Source organism: Dipodomys merriami, unplaced genomic scaffold (assembly GCF_024711535.1).
Source record: "Dipodomys merriami isolate MVZ:Mamm:240054 unplaced genomic scaffold, mDipMer1.0.p SCAF_101, whole genome shotgun sequence".
In the NCBI taxonomy this organism is placed as follows: Eukaryota; Metazoa; Chordata; class Mammalia; order Rodentia; family Heteromyidae; genus Dipodomys; species Dipodomys merriami.
Window position 1 is genome coordinate 3,971,688 of NW_027202283.1, and position 19,530 is coordinate 3,991,217.

General features: G+C 37.9%; 1 long non-coding RNA gene across 1 annotated transcript; it reads left to right on the forward strand.

The window, feature by feature from the left end:
• The first annotated feature begins 6,544 nt into the window (after nt 1–6,544).
• LOC138807348 (uncharacterized) lies at nt 6,545–9,925 on the forward strand. The gene is made up of 2 exons (XR_011366125.1): nt 6,545–7,364; nt 9,785–9,925. It is a non-coding gene; the product is annotated as an uncharacterized lncRNA (long non-coding RNA).
• The last annotated feature ends 9,605 nt before the right edge of the window (nt 9,926–19,530 follow it).

Genomic DNA, 19,530 nt, shown 5'->3' on the forward strand with positions numbered 1-19,530 from the left:
CTGAGTACTGAGGTTATGTGTTTGGTTGTCACTGTTTTTAGTGTTGAAATGAGGTGTGTAATTGCCACTGTTTTGAGTAGTGAGTTCATGTGTATATTTGTCACTTCTGAGTATTGAGGTTTGGTGTGCTGTTGTCAGTGTTCTGAGTATTGAAGTTAGTAGTGTGGTTGTCACGATTCTGAGTATTGAGTTTAGCTATGTAGTTTTCACTGTTCTGAGTATTGAGGTTGGGTGTGTATTTTTCACTGTTCTGAGTACTGGGGTTAGCTGTGAAATTATCACTTTTCTGAGTATTGAGATTAGGTGTGTAGCTGTGTCTGTTCTGAGTTGAGATTAGGTGTACAATTGTCACTGTTCTGAGTGTTGAGGTTAGGTGTGTAGTTGTCACTGTTCTGAGTGTTGGGGTTAGGTGTGCTGTCATCACTGTTCTGAGTATTGAGGTTAGGTGTGTGGTTGTCACTTTTCTGAGTAGTGAGATTAGGTGTGCATTTGTCACTGTTTTGACTGTTCTAATTATTGATGTTAGCTGTACAGTTGTCACTGTTCTGATTACTGAGATTAGATTTGTAGTTATCACTTTTCTGAATGTTGAATTTAGGTGTGCAGTTGTCAATGTTGTGAGTACTGAGCTTATGTGTGTAGTTTTCACTGTTCTGAGTATTGAGGTTTGGTGTTCTGTATTCAGTTTTCTGAGTATTGTAGTTTTGAGTGTGGTTTTCACTGTTCTGAGTATTGAGATTAGGTGTGCAGTTGTCACTGTTCTGAGTACTGCAGTTAGGTGTGTAGATGTCAATGTTCTGAGTAGTGATCTTAGGTGTTTAGTTGTTATCGTTAGCAGAGCTTGTTTGACTATTCCTGGCTTGGTCAAGACTCATCCACTGCTTTCTAGGCAGCAGAAGCTCACGCCTGTTCTCCTAGGTCTTCAGGATGCTAAAACGGAATCAAGGTTCAAAGACAGCCTGGCAGGAAAGTTCAGGAGACTCTTACCTCCTGTTAACCATGGTGGGGCTGCAGTTCAGTGGTGGAGTGACAACCCTGAGCCAGAAATCTTGAGGGACAGTGCTCAGGCCTGAGCATGGACATGCGTGCACACTCACATATACATGTGTGCAGACACACACACAAAGTGTGAGTTCATGCCCTGTCAGAAAATTTTAAGTGCTAGCACCATGACTTGTGCAAATCGCGACTCTACCTTTATCTGTGTGGAGAAGATTTGTTGCTTGAGAATCAGAAGTCTGTAAAATAAAGTCTGTAAAATAAAGATGCTGAAAACCAAATGCTATTCGGTATGTCAGTAAGTGTATGACCTTACTTAATCAAATGAGATAATGCACTTTTACCTTACTTTTTTTCTCAAATTAGAGAAATATAAAATTAAATGAGGCAAGGATTCTCCATTTATTTACTGATCTACGTAGTTTTTGCTGTAATAGTTTGAACTGATGGCCTCACTAATTTTTAGATACAGCTGTCTCCCTATGCTTCCTACAAAGCTGAGATTAGAAGTGCATGCCATCATGACTTCATGTCTAGCTTCATTTTTTTAAACAAATGAAAATGTTGTGTCCTTTAGAAGAGTGTGACACTGCAGCTAGTATTGCTAATAAGCTGACTTTTCACAGTTTTCAATTTTAAAATAAATTTTTGTCATTTTTTTCTTATAGTATTGAGGATCAAACTTGGGGCCTCAAGCAAGCCAGGCCAAAGGACATTATCAATGAACTATAGTCCTACCTTGTGGTGGAAATTTTAAACATGTATGACATTGAATGAACACCCTTTATTTTTCCTGACGTCAGCACTGTGAATTTATATACACAAATTTAATTACATAAATGCACAGTGCTTTTTCTTTTTTCAAAACTTAAGTGATATAATCTGGGATGCAGTCCACTTCCTGCCTGACAGTGCACTACCAACTTTTCTGTCCATTTAGAGTCTAGGCAATCTGGCTTTTGAGATATATATTTACAAATCTTGAGGTAATTTTATAGGTAGAATAACATTGTAGTTTTTTTCAAGGTGCATAATAGAAGAAAGCACCTCATTAATTTCCATTTATGTAGTTACTGTACTAAATTTATCTGTAATGAGTGTTAAAGTTCTACACAAATTTCTGTAAGCCCTTTTATGAAGGTCTATGATTTTCTCTACTTAAATATTTTATTTATTTATTTTATTGTGAAAAAACCATACAGAGGGGTTACAATTACATGGGCAAGATAATGAGTACATTTCTTATGAAGCCTTGTTGCCTCCTCCATTGTTTCCCATTCCCGTCCTTTCCCCTTTCCACCCCACCCCCACCCCTGCCAAAGTTGTAAAGTACATTTTTCAACATAATGTCTTGTAAATCTCATTGTTGCAATGGGTCCACCTGTATCCCTATTTAAATGATTTGTTTTCTTCCTTCCCCTTTAAAATTATACATGTTATGCCAAGGTCACAGGACCCCCACCAAGAAGAACTCTACAGCTGTTTTATTTAAACAGGCTGCAGCTTGGGCCTCATCTTACACTCTGACACATTGGCGCTCAGGAGGAGAGCACTGAGCTAAGGATGTGCAGGTGTTATAAAGGTACACACCCAGGTGGTTTATCACCACCTATTGCTCTGCTACAAACAAGCAACAAGTGGTCACTGCCTCAAAATTTTAACCCTTCATTCCCCCCCATTGACTTATAGTCCTGAGACACAATCTTGTAGCTCTGGGCCAAAACTAAATTCCAATACCTCTCGAACTTGAACGGGTATAGTCCCTCTCTGACCTTAGCCATAATATTAAACAATAATATCAATAACAATCAGTTTATTTTTCTTTTCTTGAGGTGTATGCGGAGTGGTTGGGTAGGATGCTTGCAGACTTACCATGTTTCCCCACGGTCATCCAGGGCAAAGGGTTCAGCTGGTCTTGCATGGGAGCAGTGGATCCAAGCAGCAAGGGCAGGAGGAGTAGTCAGTAGCACCATGTAAGGTCCCTTCCACCGTGGTTCCAGAGATCTCAAGTTGTGCCTTCGAACAAACACCCATTCCCCTGGTTTAAACAAATGGGGGGTAGGAAAAGAAGCAGAATCATAATGCTCTAAGCTGGGGCCACATACTCTTATGCAACAGCTGTAAATAGTCAAGCTTACACAGAAATTCAGTATCATCCAAATCAGCAAGCAATTCAGTCTGAAGACTAGGGATAATGGGTGGAGGGGGTCCATGCATTATTTCAAAAGGAGTAAAGCCAAACCGATAGGGTGAAGTTCTTATTCTAAACAGGGGAAAAAGGAAGGAGTGATACCCAATCTGCACCAGTCTCCAAGGCCAAATTATTTAAGGTCTCCTTTCTGATTCATTCTTTCTACCTGCACTGAACCCTGGGGTCTATAAGCACAGTGCAAATTCCAATCCATCCCAGGTGCTGTGCCTATTGCCTGACTTATTTTTTGAGACGAAGGCCCATCCACTATCTGTCCCAACAGTGGATGGGAAGACATACCTGGTTAGGATTTCTTCCAGGATCTTCTTAGCCATGACTTTCACAGTCTCATGTTTGTTGGGTAGGCTTCAACCCATCCTGAAAAAGTGTCTACAAAAACTAGCAAATATTTATATCCAAATTTTCCAGTTTTAATTTCTGTGAAGTCTACATCCCAATACACACCTGGCCTATCTCCACGGAGGCAAGCTCCTTTTGTAAACAGTTGATTGGGGGCATTGGTGAGCTGACAGGCTTCACAATTTTTTTTAAATTTAATTTTATTTTATTTGTGAACATACTGTACAGAGGAGTTACAATTACATGGGCAGGATAATGCATACATTTCTTACCAAACATTGCAGCCTCCTCCTTTGTTTACCCTTCACATCCCTTCCCAGCCTCCCCCCTCCCCCACATCCCAATCCTATTCCTTCCCCCCCCCCACCAACGTTGTAAAGCTCGTTTTGGACATGACAACTTGTACTTCTCATTGTTGCAACAGGTCCACCTGTGTCCTTAAACAACTGGTTTTTCCCCATCTCCTCCACAAGTTATACTGACATCAAATATAGTGAAAGCAGGGGTTATACTGTGGGGGAGGGAAATACAAAGCAACAAAGAGATAATCTTATAAATGCGTTAGAAACACATGCATGGAAGAAAAAAACATTAAAATACACATCTAAGGGTTCATTTCCCTGACATCACATTATCTGACCTTTTCCGCTTGACTCATACATATACTAGATATTACAAATAAGGGAAACCATGGGACCTATGTTTCTTGGGCCTGGCTTACTTCACTTAATATAATTTTTTCCAAGTTTTTCCATTTTCTAACAAATGGGGCAATGTCATTCTTTCTGATGGAGGCATAGAATTCCATTGTGTATATATACCACATTTTCTTGATCCAATCATCTACTGAGGGGCATCAGGGTAGGTTCCATATCTTAGCTATGGTAAATAATGCTGCAATAAACATAGTTGTCCTGGTAGCTTTAGTGTGGTCTTGTTTGTATACATTTTGGTAAATGCCCAAAAGTGGGATTGCTGGGTCATAGGGGAGTTCTATGTGAAGTCTTTTGAGGAACCTCCATACTGCTTTCCAAAGTGGTTGAACAAGTTTACATTCCCACCAACAATGAAGTAAAGTTCCTTTCTGTCCACATCTCCTCCAGCATCTGTTGTTGTTAGAGTTCTTGATTTTTGCCATTCTAACTGGAGTGAGGTGATATCTCCATGTTGTTTTGATTTGTATTTCTTTCATGGCTAGGGATGTTGAACATTTCTTCATGTGTCTATTGGCCATCCTTCTTTCTTCTTCAGAGAAGTTTCTCTTTAAATCTTTCACCCACTTATTTATTGGGCAGTTGTTTCTTTGAGGATTTGTTGTTGGGGGGTTTAATTTTTTGAGTTCCAAGTATATTTTAGATATGAGACCCTTGTCAGTTGTATGGCTAGTAAAGATCTTCTCCCAATCCGTGGGTTTTCTATTGATCTTGCTAGCTATGAGGCTTCACAATTTTTAACAATGTCCTCGATGAGTTGATTTTTACTTTGGAGTGTTGGAGCATTTCCTGCAGTCTTCGGGTTCCCATGTGAGGGACGCAATGGATTCTCTTTAGAATCCCCTTCCCCAATCTTTTTAGCAAGATAACTTTCCCCTCACCAGTTTTCCTTCTCTGTCCAGAGGTTTATAGGCCATGGGAATTTTCTTTATCCACTGCAAGTCTTCTTGGGGGTACTGAGGCTCAGGAGGCAAAGCTCGTGGCCCTGGGTCTACTAGAGTCAGCTCTGGGCTGGAGGGCCAACTCCTTAGCTGCCTGATCGGCCAAGTTATTTCCTTTGGTTATAGAATCAGTTCCCTTTTGATAGCCAGGGCAGTGCATAATGGCAATATTTGCTGGTTCCCATCTGGCCGAGGCTTAAAATTTCTTGTTTGTTTTTAATAGATTTTCCCTCAGCTGTCAGCAGCCCCCTCTCTTGGGAAATGGCTCCATGGCCATGCACGTTGGCAAAAGCATACCGACTGTCTGTGTAAATGTTTAGTCTCTTCAATTTTCCCATTTGTAGGGCTTTTGTTAGTGCCACTAGCTCTGCTCTTTGTGCAGACATTCCCTGGGGGACTGCTTCTTCCCACACTATCTCAGTGTCCGTGATGATTGCTGTGCCTTCGTATCTTTTTCCATCTCAAATGAAACTGCTGCCCTCTGTGAACCATGTATGCTCAGCATGTGATAGTGGCGATTCCAACAAGTCTGGCCTCTTTTCCTTTACCCAGTCTCTCTTTTCACGCTCAATTTCATGTTTTCTGTCCTTCCTTTCCTGTTTTTGCCACGGCTACTAGATCCCTAATAGACCTCTCACCGAGAGTCAGATTCTACAGCTGTTTTATTTAAACAGGCTGCAGCTTGGGCCTCGTCTTCCACTCCGACACAGCGGAGCCCAGGAGGAGAGCCCTGAGCTAAGGATTTTCAGGTCTTATAAAGGCACACAACCGTGCAGTTTAGCCCCATTTGTTGCTTTGCTACAAACAAGCAACAAGTGGTCACTGCCTCAAAACTTTAACCTTTCAATACCAACATCAAATACAGTGAAAGCAGGGATTATACCATAGGGGAGGGACATAAAAAGCAACAAAGAAATCATCTTATAAATATGTTCGAAACAACCGCAGGAGAGAAAAAAAAAAACATTTCTTCATGTATCTATTGACTATCCTTTCCTCTTCAGAGAAGTTTCTCTTTAAGTCGTTAGCCCACTTATTTATTGGGCAGTTGTTTCTTTGAAGATTTGGTTTTGGGGGATTTAATTTTTTAAGTTCTAGGTATATTTTAGATATGAGTCCCTTGTCTGTATAACCCATGCTTTCACTGTATTTGATGTTGGTATAATTTGTGGAGGGGAAGGGAAAAAACAAATCGTTTAACTAAGGATACATGTAGACTCATTGCAATAATGAGATGTACAATTCGTTATGTCAAAAAACGAACTTTACAACTTTGGTGAGGGGTGGGGGGAGTGTCGGGTGGGGAGAGGGGGGAGTATGGAAAGGGATGGGAAGTGGAAACAAAGAGGAGGCTACAATGCTTGATAAGAAATGTACTCGTTATCTTGCCCATGTTGTAATTCCTCTGTACGGTATTCTCATAATAAAAAAGAAAAGAAGAAACATTTGAATCCTTATCTTGGGGTTCCAATCCAGATGCCCCTCAATAGATGAATCGATCAAGAAAATGTGGTATGTATACACAATGGAAGTCTATGCCTCCATCAGAAACAATGACATTGCCCCATTAGTTAGGAAATAGAAATGCTTGCCAAAACTCATATTAAGTGAAGTAAGCCAGGCCCAAAGAAACATAGATCCTATGGTTTCCTTTATTTGCAACAACTAGTATATGTCTGAGACAAACAGAAACTGTCAGATAAGTTGATGTTAGGCAAAATGAAACATTTTAAATTTAGTCTGAAGATTGAGTGAATGCTTAGCATAGAGAAATGTCAAGCATTTGGGAATACACTTTTTGACATACACCAGAAACATTAATCCTCCAGAATGTGGGAATTAGATGCTTGCCCCGTGGAATTGGAAGTTTTAATGTACTAAACTATCCAAAGCTGTACAGAAACCTATGAGAGGCCCTTTGCTCAGTATATTCTCGAACCATCAGAGACTGTTTCAGCTCGCTTTCCTCAGCTTTCTTCAGAGCCTAGAAACCCTTTGAGCCAAAATGCAACTATTTTATGGGAACTCTTGCTGGAAATTTTACTGTATTCTTTTCCTTTTCTAAGCTTGTGTTTAGATCAGTGATCAAATGCTAATGCAAGCCTTTTATTGGAAAGGGCTGGTGAAATGCAAGCTGCTGTTCTAGTGTGGAAAAGCAAGGTGGGTTCAATTGCAGTTTTGACCTCTTACAACTGATTTGGGGGGAAAATGTCTGTCACTATTAGCTTTGGTCTTTGGAGATTTAGAGGGAGAATGTAGTATTTGCAGGATATTGGTAAATATCCTAGTAAGTAGCCAATTCTATTTAACACTTCAATTTACATACAGAAATGATGGAAATGACTTTACTATAAAGCAAGTTTAATTGATATAGTTAAAAATGAGATAGCAGAAATAAAGTAGAATAATCAATGAAGTAATTCTGTAGTTGAATGGAGATACTATAATGGTAAAACTCAAATGCTTATGGGTTGCAAATAGAAAATCTAAAGCAAATATTTTAATTTTTCACTTTGCTAACTTTATTTATGTTGGTGCTAATTCTAGGAATTGAACTTAAGGCCTGGGCTCTGTCCCTTAGCTTTTTCTTTTGCTTATGGTTAGTGCTCTACCACTTGAAGCCACAGCTTCACTTCTGGCTTTCTTAGAGATCATATAACTTTTGTGCCTCGGTTGGCTTTGAACTCTGATCCTCAAATTCCATTCTTACAAGTAGCTAGGACTACAGGAATAAGCCACCAGTACTCACCTTCAACTTGTTTTTTTGTTGTTTTGTTTTGTTTTGTTTTGTTGTTGTGGAGCTTGAGCTCTGGGTCTGGATTTTGTCCCTCAGATCTTCTGTTCAAGCCTAGCACTCTACCGCTTTGAACCACAGTGCTAATTTCAGTTTTTCTGGTGCTCAATTGGAGATAAGAGCCTCATGGATTTTCTGCCAGGCTGGCTTTGAACCACGATCCTCAGCTCTTGACCTTCTGAGTAGCTTGGGTTTCAGGTGTGACCCACCAGTGCCTGGCTCAACTTATTAACAACTTAGTGACATTTTCCCCCTGATTTCAACTACCCCTTCTATTTTGGTTGATCTGATTTGTTTCTACAGTAGAAGTATAATCCTCTATGAAAATATCATAAAGTGATGTAAGTTAGATTTAAATAGTTATTGATATTATAGGATATTAGAGCCATAGAGTGAACTTAAATCCCTTGTGCAATATTTGACACTCAAAAACATTTTATATTCAAGGTAATTACATAATTTTATGTTCGTGATGTACAAACAGGATTTTTATTTTAAGACTTGATAGTACTTACTTATTTGTGTTAGAGTATAAAGTTTAGTTAGGAAATAATAATGAGAAAACTGAAAAAAATTCCTGTATTTTTAAATTTTGTAATTTTTGCCAGTCCTGGGGCTTGAACTCAGGATCTGGGCACTGTCTCTGAACTGCTTTTGCTCAAGAGTAGTGTTCTACCACTGAGCCACAGTGCCACTTCTGCCTTGTTCTGTTTATGTGGTACAGGGCATCTTGCATGGTAGGCAACCACTAAGCCACATTCCCAGCTCTATGCCTGTATTTTTATTGTGGATACATGAGAGGAATTTAATGAGATGTACATCCATTATTTGAATAAATTTTAATATTTTTCTATATGTACTATCAGCGTGGTGTAATTACTCCTAAGGAAAATCAAAGAAGTATAGCAAAAGCTATAAATAATATTTGAGGACCCTTCTAAATCTAAGGGGAAAAAGACAATTTTGGAAGACAGTTTAAGAAATGACAAAGTTCAAAATTTATTTACTAACTTATTAGATGGCTTAAAATACAGGATTTGATTGCATATTCTAAAGCAGCAGAAGAGAAAAGACAAAAGAGGGTTAGCACTTTGTCCTTGTTTCACCTGGATGCTGGATTCTCAAATGGACAAAAAAAGATACCTTCTTGAGTGAGTTGAAAACTGAGTTGAGGCCCACACTAGAGACATATGGCAAATACATAAATCCCATTCAAGGGAAGGAAAATCTTTTTAAAATACAATGTTAAGTACAATCTAATATTGTACTTTAAACTACAATCAAAGGTACTGCTATGTTCTACTTTCCTGGATGAGGTTTAGAACTATGGTTTCATAAAGCTGCTTTTGAAATGTGAAATGTAGTTAGTTTATTAAATTGTGTTAATAGAGGTCATCTATAATTAACCAGGTGTGGTGCATGCCTATGATTTTAACCCTCAGGAGTCTTGATACAGAATGATTGTGAGTTCCAGGCTAATCTCAACATATGTAATGACCTTATTTCAAAACACAGCAACAACAAAAAGAAAGAAAAAGATACCTATAATTATATGGTTTATTGTATACTCTAAAACGTAAGTGAAGTCATAATAGTAATAAGGTTTTATTAAAATGAATAAATTCTAGAAAATAACATCAGCAACTTTTTCCCCTGAAATTCCCATTTATCCAGTGGTATTCCAACTGGTTTTTGGAAAAATGAAATCTTAAGGAACCTATAGAATTGTACCTAGTGTTTCATGAATGTTGTGTTTTAGCCCTCTGCTTTGGTTTTCTGCTGGCAGGCCAGAAGTGGACTCCTAGAAAAGGGGAGCAACAAGGCTGGAATGACAGCTGGAGAAAAGAGGTGATACTTAATAGAGCTGAGCAGAGATCCTACAGGGAATATGGACCATTTGAGGCCAAGAGGCAGGCCGACTTTACAGCTGAGAAGTTTTCAGCTGAAATGTATGTACAGTCCTCAACTGGGATGGTTGGGGAACCAGAGGACTTTTCAGAACAGCCATAACTCTTTGTGAACGTACCATATTACAGATCTTAGGAACATTTTGATAGTTTAGGCAACAAGTCATTATTATTTTAGATGACACCTGAAAGATCTTCATGTATTTCAGAGATGACCTTATATCAAGATTCAGGGCCAGTTGTATAATTAAATCTAAATGTGGAGCTGGGTTCTGTTGGCTCATGCCTGTAATTCTAGTTACTCAGGAGGCTGAGATATGAGGATCGTGGTTCAAAGGCAACCCCAAGCACGAAAATCCTTGAGACTCTTATCTCTAATTAACCACCAGAAAACAGGAAGTGGTGCTATGGTTTAAATGGTAGAGTGCTAGCCTTGAGATGAAGAGCTGAGAGATATCACCCAGGCCCAGAGTTCAAACCCCATGAACAACAAAAATAAATAAATAATAAATTAACCATGGGCTTGGAAGGTACTTTATCAGTAGAGCATTGGGAGAGCTCTTTAGAATATACAAGGCCCTAGTATCAATGTCTAATTCCACTGCAAAGGAAAAAAAATATTTTCCATAAGTATGAGAAGCACACAGTGCAGTGTTTCACACGAGTTAACATAGCTGTTTTGCGAGACACCACCTTAACTTATAAAAAGCTGAGTGTCCTGGTACATTCCTGTCACCTATGTGGGAAGCATAAATATGGGGTACAGGCTGGCCTAATCAAAAGCAAGTATACAAAAGTAACAAAATAGCTGGACTCTAGTGGCTCACATCTGTAGTACTAGCTACTCAGAAGGCTAAGATCTGAGGATCACAGTTTGAAGTCAGCCCAGGCAGTAAAATCCATAATATTTTCTCTCCAATTAGCCAGATTAGAACTGAGGCCTAATACAGCAGCAGCTGTAAACAACAACAAAAAAAGGTAAGTAAAAGCTCAAGGTCCTGAGTGTAAGGACCAATACTGACACCAGAAAAAAATAAACAAATAAATAATCAAAAGGAACTGGAGGCATGGTTCAAGTAGAGTGCCTTTGTAGCAAGCATACAGTCCTTAAATCAAGCCCCAGCACAGCAAAACAAAACAAAACCAAAACAGATGAGTATATTGGATTCTTTAAAATTTTACTTTGAAGTTTTACACTAAGGAGCTAATTTTAGAGTAGGGATATAATTAGGGTTTTGATTTAGCATTATGAATTCAGTCTCTTAAATAGATTGAAACAGATTCTTAATTCTATGATCAGCTAAGTAGGCTATCATGAGACATGTGAAGAAAAGTCTAATATGATACATGATACCAAACTCTGGAAAGTTCTCTGGTGTGAAGTAATGCATAGGACTGGTGCATTCTACCATGTCTCCTGAGTCAGAGCAAAGCCTTCTACAAACGTAGTTATTATTTTGCTTATGCCTCCTGTTAGTAAGATAGTTCTGTATTCAGGGAGTCAATTTTCTCAAAGTGATTTGACTTCCTGCCATCCAAATTCATTTAGGACCCTGTCCGAAACAAAGTCTTAGTCAAAGAACATGGCTTCATAAGGCTGGAGTAAGGAACCATTTTCCACCAAGCGCTATTTGGATATTTATAACCTGTCATGTACCAAATGATTTTTCAGGCCTTATAGGGCCCATGGGTCAAGTATACCTCATCCCTGCTAGAGTCAATTAGAAATAAGTAAATAAAGGACCTGTAGCAGAGAGCAGCACATCTGAAGTAGTGTGCATATGGTGACTAACTAGAAGGGACACATAAAACAGCAATGCACAACCTGGTGGATCTGCCACAAGGTTAGAGAAAGTTCTGGAAAAGCTCACTTTATTTTTTATTTTTGCTGATTATTTCAAATTTTCTCTGTAATGGCCACTTTTATATGTAAAGCTTCTTGGAGCAGAACTAAATTTTTGAAAGGTTTATGTATTTTTTCTCTACTCAGACTTTTATTCTATGGAAAAAATGAAATTTTTGTTCAAATGCAGAAACCGTCGTTGCCATCATTTTTAAAAAGTATGGAACTTTAAAAAGTATAATTGAACATGTCAGTTTTTCTTTTTTTAATAAGTATGTTAGGCTTAAAAAGATAGATTTTTGTGACATGAAAATCTGTCTGTGAAGTGAAATAACATATGTAATGGTAGGGGCACAGGGATGTGAGACAATGAAGTGACTTTTCTTTATTTCTTTTAAAATAATTTGATTTATAAAAACATTGCAAGAATTACATAAAATATTCTCTTATACCCTTCATTTGGATTCCCTGAATATCAACTTCTTAACATATTTCCTTTACCATTCTCTCCTTTTCTACATAGTTTTCTCTTTGTCATTTAGAAATAAGATGTGTGAGTGTTCCTTTATCCCTAAATACTTTATGTATTTGCCAAAAACCATGAGAGAATTATTAAAGTAATTAATATTGATATAGCACTATTATCTGATTTTTAAATTATTTAATTTGCATTCAAATTTCACGAAGTGTTCTATCTTCTTTAATCTGGAATAAAGTGTAGACCAGTTATTTTTGTAGCATACGTATTTCTCACATGACCCATTGAGAGGACACAACTTCTGATACTCCTACCAAATGTAAATGGCAGTGTTCTCTGGTTTTCTGGTGGTTAATTGGAGATAAGGGTCTCACGAACTTTCCTGCACAGGTTGTCTTTGAACCACAATTCTCAGATCTCAGCCTCCTGAGTAGCTGGATTACACGTGTGAGCCACTGACACCCAGCTCAGGTTTCATGATCCATATGTTAATCTTCTGCATTTTGTGTTGGAGTTTGTCAAGAATTAAACTTCTTGAGTACAAGATTATTTAATTTTCATCAAGTTTTAAAATACAGAAGACCTGGTGTGCTGCTTCACACCTGTTCTAGTAATTATGAGGCTGAAGCAGGATAATTGCAAGTTTGTATCCTGGGTTAGATTAGGAAGACTACGTTTCAAAAAATGCAAAAAACTCAAAAACAACAACAAACTCAAAAAAACTCAAAACAACAACAACAACAACAACAACAAAGGAAATGGGAAAAGTATATGGAATATATACTGTTTTCAAGGATTACAATATACACAGGGATGATTTTAGGCTTGGTTTCTATCATTAATATATTTGAGAAGACTTTGGTGTTTTGTTGTTATCTGATCTAGATTTCTATAAATGTAGGACTGATTTTCACTGATGTTGTTTCCCATGTATGTGTTTGCTGTTCAAGTATTGTGTAGACTTTTTTTTAAAGATTTGTGTTACAAACAACCGAGAATAGCCAAAGCAATTATAGGCAAAAGAAACAATGAAGGACAAATCACGATACCAGATTTCAAGCTCTTCTACAGAGCCATAATAACAAAGACAGCTTAGTATTGGCACAAAAACAGACCCAAAGAGCAATGGAACAGACTAGAAGATCCAGAAGTAAAATCACATACCTATATTCATCTGACACTTGACAAAGGAGCCAAAGACATACAGTGGAAGAACTATTGGTGCAGGGAAAACAAGGTGGCCACATGCACAAAACTAAAAGAGGACCCCAACCTGTCTCCATGCACTAGCATCAACTCAAAATGAATTGAAGACCTTCCCATCAAACCTGAACCTGTGAAACTACTGCAGGACAGAGTAGGAGAGACAATTGAACTTACAGGCACAGGCAGGAACTTCCTGAACAAAGTCCCCGGGTCACAACAAATTGGAGACTCGAAGAATGGGACTATCTTAAAACAAAATTTCAGCATCGATGAAGAAATAGAAACCAAACTAGAAAGATAACCAACTAATTGGGAAAAAATATTCACCAGCAATAGATCAGAGAAAGGCCTAATATCCATTATATACAGGGAACTCAAGAAACTAAATCCTCCCAAATATAACCAAATATTAAATGGGAAAGCATCTAAAGAGAAACTTCTCAGAAGAAGAGATACAAATGGCAAAGAAACACATGAAATGTTCATCATCCCTGGCCATAAAGGAAATGCAAATCAAAACACTGAGATACCACCTTACACCAGTCAGAATGGAACACATCCTAATGTCAGCCAATGACAAATGCTGGAGGGTATATGGAGAAAGAGGAACCCTTGCATTGCTAGTGGGAATGTACACTAACACAACCACTTTGGAAAGCAGTCTGAAGGGTCCTCAGAAAGCTAAATATAGACCTCCCATATGACCCAGCCATACCACTCCTAAGCATCTACCCTGAGCAACAGGAACCAGGATACAAGGACACATGCACCTCCATGTTTATTGCAGCACTGTTCACAATAGCTAAGATATGGAAACAACCCAGCTGCCTCATTACAGATGAATGTATCAAAAATTTGTAGTACATACATACAGTGAAATATGCAGGCATTAGAAAGGATAAAATAATGGTATTCACCAGAAATTGATAGAATTAGAATAAATCATTTCAAGCAAGGTAAGCCAAGATCAGAGAGACAAATGGCACATGGCTTCCTGATATGTGAGTGTTAAATCCAAAATGCAAAGAGATATGACAAAATAAACAGGATTCAAGAAACAAAGGACCTCTACTTAATTTGTCATATCATTCCTAACTGACTCCATGTTCTCGACCTTATATATGGTAGATAGATAGATAGATAGATAGATAGATAGATAGATAGATAGATAGGTAGATAGATAGATAGATAGATAGATAGATACCATATATATGTACCATATATATGTACCATATATATTTACCATATATATGTGCACATCTGAGGGGAGCTAGGAGCAGGACACAGAATCAGAGGGAAATAGGAGACTATATAACAGAGGGGCACATCAGCTACATTGGACATTGAATGAAAATGAACTAAGGAATTCAAGGGCAGCAATGGAAGGGAGATGATTAGAGGGAAAGAGGGAGCAGCTTACACTAAACAAAAGGAAAGAAAGGTACATATCAACCGATTTGGAAGAAATAGTTGTATTGTCAAAACTTATAGAATTCACAAACTTTATAGACCATGATAATGACAATTTGCCTTGTAAAGGTTAAAATGTGTATATGACTTTAAGTATTACTATCCCACAATACTGTGAAATTTGTGAATTTTATGTAATCACTGAATCTCAATAAAAATTATTTTAAAAATTATTAGCCTTTGGACTATATTCTAACAATTCATAATGTGCTATGATTTTTTTTCTGTATTTCTATGTCTAGTCTAATTTACGTAAGGAATTTTGATAGTTTAAAATAATTTCTCTTTTCTCAAAATTACATTAAATGCTAATAAAGAAAATTGGAAAAGAATAGAATTTTAAATCAGAAAAAAATGTTCTGTTTTAAAATTGGTTTGGGTTTTGTTAGAAGGTAGAATAGTCAATGTAGAGAATTTATTTAGCATAATGTTTTATATGAAAAAGGTAAGATTAATCATCAATATTTCTGCATTTGTTTTCAAAAAAAGAAAATTGTAAATTCGATATTTTTTTTTTATTGTGGTAAGAATGGCTTTTCTTAGCCATGAGAGAATGGTAGGATAATTTACTGGTGCAAGTATTGAAGCTATTAATAATCCGGATTACTTGATTTCAGGATCCGTTTTTGTTTTCGTCAGTCATGGGGCTTGAACTCAGGGTTTGGGCACTTTCTGCGAACTTCTTTGCTCAAGGCTAGTGCTCTACCATTTTAAGCCACAGCTCTACTTTCAGTTTTCTGGTGGTTCATTGGAGATAAAATGTCTCTTAGACTTTCCTGCCTGGGCTGACTTTGAACTTTGATCCTCAGATCTCGGTCTCCTGAATAGCTAGGATTATAGGCGTGAGCCAAAGGCGCCCAGCCAGGATCTCTTTTAAATAAGTAATTTGTTGTTAGGGAAAATGTTTTGGAAAGCCTATACAAATTTAAAAAAGTTAATAAACAACGTGTTAAAATGATTAAGAAGATGTATTCATTTAGAACTACATCTTGGAGTCTAGTAGAAAAAAAGTAGGTCCTCAGAAAGCACGAGGATGGGCAGAAGGGAAAGCGGGCAGGTGATTACACCACCAGATCCTGGTAGTGTACCACACCATACAGGAGCCTGGATGAGGCAGAACACGGGCAGAGGCTTGGGCTCTCTTATCATATTGCATTGTCATCTTTGACTAGACCAGTGGACAGGTTTGATTGAGACAGGCCGCTGAAAGGATGTGGAAGCCCAAAAGGGGGCATGAGAAGCAGAGGGAGAGGCGGTCCCAGGAATAGAGGTTTTGATGCATTTGACCACACAGGGAAACAAGATTTTGAAACATACAGTGGGAATGATAAAACGTAAGTCATTTTATATGTGCTATTTTCTACATAAATTTCAATAATATATGAATCTGTTCATTATGTATGAATATTTAGCCAAATTCATATCAGTATGCTATTATGCTATTACTTTTAGAAAGGCTATCTTGGGACAACTTTTATGATCGCTTTTTCTGATGTAGAAATTGACTAGAGCGTCAGTAGTAGCTTAAAGGAATACTATTCATTTCTCTAGAGCTATTAGAACTGAAGACTGCATAGGTAGATATGGAGCTTGTACCTGGGGATTAGGTAAAGAGACCAGGTAAGGGGTGAATGTGTGTCCTCTGAGAGCCTACGATGTAGTGTAAATCTATGTACCTTTATTTGCTTTTATTGAGAATTGTGATCACTGAATTATGCTTTATAATTATGTATCCTTAAGCAGAGACTGATTTGGGGCTTTGATTTACTGACATAATATTTTTGGTGTAAGTACCTAGGTGATAACTTTATATTTTTGGTTGTGGGGCTTGAACTCTGGGCCTTGGTGCTATCCCTCAGCTCTTCAGCTCAAGGCTAGCCACAGTGCCACTTCCAGTTTTCAGTGATTTACTAGAGATAAGAGTCTTACAGACTTCCTTGCCTGGGCTGCCTTTGAACCATAATCCTCAGATCTCAGCCTCCTGAGAAGCTAGAATTACAGGCCTGAGTCACCGGTGCCCAGCTTCTAGGTGATAACTTTTTAAAACAAGTTTGCTCTGTTGCATTTAGATTTGAAACTGCTTTTAAGGATCTTTTCGTATTTTATATTAGCTAATGGTTTGTGACAGATGTCTACATACTTGTTGATGCCCAAACAAGTATATGGCCTGGCATATTTATGTATGTCTTAATAAGCTTTCTAAATTCCCACATATTATATACTTTTTGGAGACCTTTCAGAGTCCTTTTAGCTTCTTGGTATTGCTTCTTACTTTATAGTCATTTGTAGATGTGGGTTGCAGCTCCAAGAGAAGTTTCTCCTGTATCTTCCTCCTGTTAGACATTTCTTTATGGTTTAATGATACTTTCGATCTTTGCCAGTTCTGCTAGAGTAGGTATGTATTTGGTTTTACAGGGGTGTTGACCTTCATGGTGTCTGCTGACCAAGTGGTAGGATTTACTGTAGGGTAAGGGATGATGTAGAGCAAGGAACTGTGCAAGACCAGCTTTCCATAAATTAGAAACTTGATGCATCTGTACTTCTATTCTTCTTCTTTTAAAGAGTCTAAGCTTTTTATGCAATCTTGTTTTTATTTGTTGTTAGTATTATTCTGGATACAGACAGTTCCAGGGTGACCTGGAGTTCTCTGTGTCCCAGCCTGGTCTCTAAATTGTTAGCTTGCTACTGCCACCTCCTAAATGCTAGCATTACAGACATGTGCCACAATGCCAGGCAGAACTATACTTCTTGGAGTATCTGTTCTAAAAGACAAATGTATAAAATAATAATGCCAAATGTAACATTAGTTTTACTACCATTCTCTTCTATAGGACCTGAAGAGAAACTTTTTGAGTGGTTGCTCAATCTGGAATTCCATATTCTCAATGATCTTTTTCTTACTTCAATTGTATGTATGTATCTAGATATACATATATACGTATATACACATAATATCTATATGTATGTATGGAGAGGTGGCTGTGCCACTTGTGGGGCTTCCAGGAGTGGTGTTGGAAAGACGTGTCTCATGGCATTCATTTTGGGTTTCTTTGTGACAGGAATTTAGGTGGTGATAGTTAATAAATCAGTCTTAGAGTAAGACATTTTAATGTGTGAAGGATCTGGGGCTTGAACATAGGGCCTGGGTGTTCACCCTGAGCTTTTATGCTGAAAGCTAGCACTCTACCACTTGAGCCTTGTCTTCACTTCTGGATTTTTGGAGATAAGAGTCTCACTGATTTTCCTGCCCAGCCTGGCTTTGGACCACAATCCTCAGATCTCCGCCTCCTAAGTAGCTAAGATTACCAGTATAAGCCACCACCATCAGGTAAGACTCACTTTTTGTGGTTTTGGTTTTGATTGTTGTTTAATTGTTTCTGTAGTTTTCAGAGCTGAGGTCTGAACTTAAATCCTTGCACTTGCCAGATGAGTTCTCTTACACTGAGCAAGTCCCCAGGCCCTCCTGTTGTTTTTAATCAGCTAATGTGCAGTCAGTGCTGTCATGTGAACTTTGGATCCATGCGGAAGTGAAAGCCAAGAGATGTGCAGTTCATCCCTTGTTCATGCTGAAAACACTGGCAGAAGGACAGACCCACATGACTGAGTAATGACAATTTGGAGTTTCCTAGGGCTGCCAGCTATTCAACAAATAAAGGATTGATATCCATCCTATATAAAGGACTGAAATTAGACAGCAAAAAAACCCAGAAATAATCTAATTACATAGTTTTCAGAAGAAGAAAAAGATGGCTAATAAAGTCATGAGGAAATGTTCAACAGCCTTAGCTATAATAGAGAACATGTAAATTAAAACTGCAATAAGATTAAATCTACTTCAGTTGGAATGACAGCCACCAAGAAAATGTGGAAAGATGAATTAGAAAAGGAATCTTTATACTCTTTTGGTGGGAATGCAAACTAGTGCAACCACTATGGATATCAGTCTAGAAAGAGACCCTTCCAAAGACTCCATTATACCATTATGAGGCGTATGTCAGTAGAATATATCAATATACCTGAAAGATGCCAGCATAACTCATGTTTATTACAGCACTGTGCACAATAGCCAAATGATGGAATCAGACACCTGGAATCTTCTTGAACTGATAAAGAAGTAATATAGATGTACCATGGAATGTTACACAGCCATGAAGGAAAATGAAATCATGTCGCTCTCAGAAAAGTGGATATAATAGAGGACATCATAATGAACCAAGCTAAAAAATAAAAATAAAAAAAACACAAGGTACGTGATTTTTTCCGATATAGAAGCTAGGCCTAAAGAGCATATATATTCATAGACATGATTGTACCTTTGTGTATATGGGCAGATTTACAAATTGAGTCTACAGGACTGTTTAAGAGGGGAAGGGAAAGGGAAAAAGAGAGTGAATAATTTTGAGATACATTATAACTATATATGAAAATAACATGAAAAATGTTGATCAATGGAAAGTTGGGGGGAGAGAGAGAGGTTGAGGCAGAGAACTAGCAAGAAGGTTGGCTAACTAAGGGGAAAGAGAATGAATATGGTTAAGTAGATTTTTGTCAAAGTAAAACTGAAACTTTTTGAAATTGTTTTAAGAAGAGGGAGAAGGATAACATTGTGTGGAAATGTCACAACAAAA